Here is a 5,685-nt window from a genome sequence, read left to right on the forward strand (position 1 = left end):
ACTTTGCCTTATAATATATTGATTTATGTTGATTATGATATCCTGTGCTTACGTTGCGCGTGCGTGAATGAATATATATTTATTAAATATTGACACCCAATAGTGTCACGAGTAATGAAACAATATGTGGCGCCCCGATGTATAATCCGCCTTTGGTCGGGGTGTTACAGATTGGTATCAGAGCTCGTTGACTTTAGGATTGGTGGTTAGACGTAACGGCCTAGAATACCTAAGAGTCCCTTCTCGCGCATGAGAGAAATTTCATGTTTACGCGCTTATTGTTAATTACTCGTTATTTATAAACATGCTTGCGCAGACGCAGCGTATGGTTTTATGTTTTATTTCGCGATATTTCGATTTTTGCTGAATTTCGATTTTTATTGGTTTTACTTACCTATTCGTTTGTTGGGATTGAAAATCCGAAAAGTCATGGTGATACATGAATAGTTGATTTTCAAATTCCATTTACGATTATGTTCTGAGGTTGGAGACTTGAAAAGTCATGGTGATACATGAATTGTCAACCTCCAATACTCATTTTCTTGTATATTTTATATTGAGGATTGAAAAGTCATGGTGATACATGAATCGTCAATCTCCAATACTCGTTTACTCGTCATTTTAAATTGAGAATTCGGAAGGTCATGGTGATACATGAATTGTCGATTTTCAATTCGAATTCATTACCTTTATTAAGTTTGCATTTAAATTCATATTTTACATTTGATAGCATTTAACTCCGCGAAACCGAGCTTTATAAGGTTATACTTTGCGCTAAAACCAAGATGTTAACAAAAACTAAAACTTTTATAGAATGCCTCCGCTATCTCGCCGTCATCAGAGGAGAGAAGCCTCGCGCAGACGTAGGCAGCAACGTTCCCGGGAAATGGCCGCCGCAATAGCCCAAGCTTTGAGCCAAAACAATACCAACACCTCCGGTTACAATATTAAATCCTTCAATGCGGGTAACCCTCCGAAATTCACAGGGCTTGAAGGAGCCACCGTGATGCTCCAATGGCTCGAAAAGATTGAAAACACTTTCCTCCACACCCAATGCCTCCAGTGTCCTGGAAGCAAGGGCGCTTACATGGTGGAATGGAGTAGCTCATGCGCGTGGCGCAGAAGCTGCTTCCAGCATGCTCTGGGAGGAATTTAAGGATCTCTTGACGCGAGAATTCTGCCCTCCCAACGAAGTAAAGCGCCTGGAGGAAGAATTTTGGAACTTGAAGCAATACAGTGGCGAAGCGCGCGAGTACGCGACGCGCTTCCATGAATTAAGCTTGCTTGTCCCACACCTAGTTACCCCTTCCCGCCGAGCCATCGAGAAGTTTCTTGGGGGTCTTCCCATGGAAATTCAAGACTCTGTATGGGCCAGAAACCCAGCAACCCTCTCTGACGCCATCGAGTTGGCCGCTGTGCTCAGCGACAACCATGTCAGGGCAGGAACTCTGTTCCTGCGGGGAGCCGAAAAGACCAAACCCACCAAGACTGTCCCAGAACCAACAGAAACCAAACCTGAACCCTCACACCATAACAACCCGAAACGTAGGCGCAGACAAGTTTACGCGCTTACCAACCCGCCCATTGTCCAGCAACCCGCCTACCAACCTCCAGTTTACGCGCCTAACCCACTGTCAACCTACCCAACTCCCCCTATAGTCCACAGTTATGCCTTAACCAATCCAGCACTCCCTGCCCCGCCAATCAAGAAACCTTACACCGGAACCCAACCCTTTTGCCCAACCTGTAGACATCATCACCCAACCCAAACCCCGTGTCGACAATGTAACCGATGTGGCCGCGCTGGTCACTCTGCTGAGTACTGTAGAGTCCCTCCCGCTAACCCAATCGCGCAAACACCACCAACCTACCCGCAAAACCCTCAACCAACTTACCATACTCCACGACCCAGGTCGTGCTATAACTGCGGTGATCCCAGTCATTTCCGGAACGCGTGCCCGAGGCTACAAGTGCAAATTACACAAGCAAATCCGGTTAACCAAATTTCCAACTAAGCGACGCGCGGACGAGCTTTTAACATAACCGCGCACCAAGCGCAAGCGAATAATGACGTAGTTAATGGTACATTTTTACTTAACGGACAATATGCATCTATACTTTTTGATACTGGCGCCGATAGAAGTTTTATCTCTCGCGCTTTTGAGCAGAAGCTTGCGCGACCGCGCATTAACTTAAGTGAAAGCTTTTCAGTTGAATTGGCTAATGGTGAAACTATTTTAATAAACTCTGTGATCAAGGATTGCACGCTTAACCTTAATGAAAACGATTTTCTAATCGACCCCATCCCCATGCCTCTTGGAAGTTTTGATGTTATTATTGGCATGGACTGGCTCTCGAAGAATCGCGCCGAAGTTATTTGCGCCAAGAAGTTGATTCGCATTCCTCGAGAAAATGGTGATCTTCATATCTACGGCGAAAAACCCTCCCGCGGACTTAAGCTTATGTCCTGCGCTGAAGCCCAAAGGCTTATGCGGAAGAAATGTGTTGCATATTTAGCCCATGTGGTTAAACCCGATGAAGGAAAGAAGAAACTTCGTGATATCCCTGTTGTGCGTGACTTCCCTGAAGTTTTTCCCGATGATCTCCCTGGTATCCCTCCCGCTCGTGAAGTCGAGTTTCGTGTTGATCTTGTCCCTGGTGCTTCCCCCGTAGCCAAATCTCCTTATCGTCTTGCACCCGCCGAAATGCAAGAATTGGCAAGCCAACTTCAAGAGTTGACCGCTAAAGGATTCATTCGCCCTAGCTCTTCGCCCTGGGGTGCTCCGGTGTTGTTCGTTAAAAAGAAAGATGGTACGTTTCGCATGTGTATTGATTACCGCGAGTTGAACAAACTCACCATTAAAAACCGGTATCCCTTACCGCGTATTGACGACCTCTTTGATCAACTCCAAGGTGCCTCTTGTTTCTCCAAGATCGATCTCCGTTCTGGTTATCACCAGTTGCGTATCCGCGAAGAGGATATTCCCAAGACTGCTTTTCGAACTCGTTATGGCCATTTTGAATTCTTGGTCATGTCCTTCGGTTTAACCAACGCACCCGCCGTTTTCATGGATCTAATGAACCGGGTGTGTAGACCTTTCTTGGACCGATTTGTGATCGTGTTTATCGATGATGTTCTAGTGTATTCTAAGACCAAGGCCGAGCATGAGCAACATCTTCGGTTGGTGTTGCAGAAGCTTCGAACTGAGCAACTCTATGCTAAGCTTTCCAAGTGTGAATTTTGGTCTGATGAAGTACAGTTTCTTGGTCATGTTGTAAACAAGATGGGTATTCATGTCGACCCATCCAAGATTGAAGCAATCAAGAACTGGATTACGCCATCCACTCCTACCGAAATCCGTTCCTTTTTGGGCTTAGCTGGTTACTATCGGCGATTTATTTCGAACTTCTCAAAGATCGCATTGCCTTTAACAGCTTTAACGCACAAAGGCAAACCGTATATTTGGGGCTCGAAGCAAGAAGAAGCCTTTCTAACGCTCAAGAGATTGCTGTGTGAAGCTCATGTTCTAGCACTACCTGAGGGTAATGATGATTTTGTCGTGTACTGCGATGCCTCCAACCAAGGTCTCGGTTGTGTTCTTATGCAACGAGGCAAGGTTATCGCTTACGCATCAAGGCAACTCAAGGTTCATGAAAAGAATTATACGACTCACGATCTCGAACTTGGTGCAGTCGTATTTGCCTTGAAGATCTGGAGACACTACCTTTATGGTACTAAGTGTATCCTTTACACTGACCATAAAAGCCTTCAGCATATCTTTGATCAAAAGGAACTTAACATGAGACAACGCCGATGGAACGAACTCATCAGCGATTACGATTGTGAGAGCCGGTATCATCCTGGTAAGGCTAATGTGGTAGCCGATGCGCTCAGCCGTAAACCCTGCCAGCTTAACTGTATCTTGCCGCGCACGCAGCTTCACTTCGCGCTGATCCAAAGCAACCTTGAATCGCGCATTCGTGACGCGCAGCGCGCATCCATCAGCAATGGTAACCTTCGCGCCGAGTTAGCGTGTGGCGCGGAAGCGCATTTTGTCCCTAATCTGAGTGGAATTCTCTGCTATCTCAATCGCATCTGGATTCCCTTTGATGAGAATCTTCGCGCTGATATCCTGAGTGAAGCGCATAAATCTCGGTATTCTATTCATCCCGGCGCTGATAAGATGTACAAGGATTTGCGCATTACTTATTGGTGGCCCGGTATGAAAAAGGATATTGCTGTGTTCGTAGCTAAATGCCTGACTTGTTCTAAGGTAAAAGCTGAACATCAACGCCCATCTGGTTTGCTCGAACAACCAGAAATTCCTACGTGGAAATGGGAAAGTATAGCAATGGACTTTATCACCAAGTTACCTTTGACTGCAAGCAAACATGATAGCATTTGGGTAATAGTGGATCGATTGACTAAGTCTGCTCACTTTCTGCCCATTCGTGAAAACTACCGTGTTGAGCAACTCGCGCAGCTTTATGTCAAGGAAATTGTCTGCCGCCATGGTACTCCTTTGAGCATCATATCCGATCGCGATGGCCGTTTTATATCCCGCTTTTGGAAATCTCTCCAATCTGCGCTAGGAACTCGCTTGGACATGAGTACTGCATATCATCCTCAGACTGACGGACAGTCTGAGCGAACCATTCAAACCCTTGAGGATATGCTACGATCTAGTGTTCTTGATTTTGGAGGTAATTGGGATTCGCACCTGCCTTTGATCGAGTTCTCTTATAATAACAGCTATCATTCCAGCATTGGTATGGCCCCATTTGAAGCACTTTACGGTCGAAAGTGCCGCTCACCGATTTGCTGGAGCGAAGTGGGTGAAGTTCAAATCACAGGACCCGAACTAGTTCAAGAGACAACCGATAAAATCGCCAAGATCCGTGATCATCTGCTGACTGCCAGAAGCCGACAGAAGAGTTACGCAGATCGCAGGCGGAAGCCTCTCGAATTTCAAGTTGGTGATCTTGTTCTCCTCAAAGTGTCGCCCTGGAAGGGTGTTGTCCGCTTTGGGAAGAAAGGTAAGCTTGCGCCTCGTTATGTTGGTCCGTTCAAGATTCTCGCGCGCGTAGGAAAAGTTGCCTACAAACTTGACCTGCCGCCCGCGCTCAGCAATGTGCATCCAACGTTCCATGTATCCAATCTCAAGAAATGTCTAGCTGACGAGAACCTTCACATACCACTTGATGAAGTTCAAGTTGATGAATCCATGCATTTCGTTGAGAAGCCTGTTGAGATTTTGGATCGCGAGGTAAAGCAAACCAAGCGCAGTCGCATCCCTATCGTGAAAGTTCGTTGGCAGTCCAAGCGCGGAGCCGAGTTTACATGGGAAAGGGAAGATCAAATGAAGATCAAGTACCCGCACCTGTTCTCTGCGCAACCTACTTCGAGATAAATTTCGGGACGAAATTTCTTAAATTAGGGGAGACTGTGACATCTGCCCCATCCGACCCGACCCAGGTACCCGTTTTCTGATCCGATTCTTTTTATGATTTAAAATTTAATTATTTTCTTTTAAAACTTGACATTTAAAATATATATTACTAATAATATAATTTCCTTCCTTCCCGCCTCCTTGTCCCTCTTGTCGCCGTCCCGCCTCTTCTTTTCTCCTGTCGCCGTCCCGCCCTAGTCTTGAACCCCTTTAACTCCTTGTCCTTTGTTTCTTC

This window comes from Bidens hawaiensis, unplaced genomic scaffold, assembly GCF_021521415.1.
Source record: "Bidens hawaiensis isolate Kalapana, Puna unplaced genomic scaffold, B.hawaiensis_p1.1 tig00021352_1, whole genome shotgun sequence".
In the NCBI taxonomy this organism is placed as follows: domain Eukaryota; kingdom Viridiplantae; phylum Streptophyta; class Magnoliopsida; order Asterales; family Asteraceae; genus Bidens; species Bidens hawaiensis.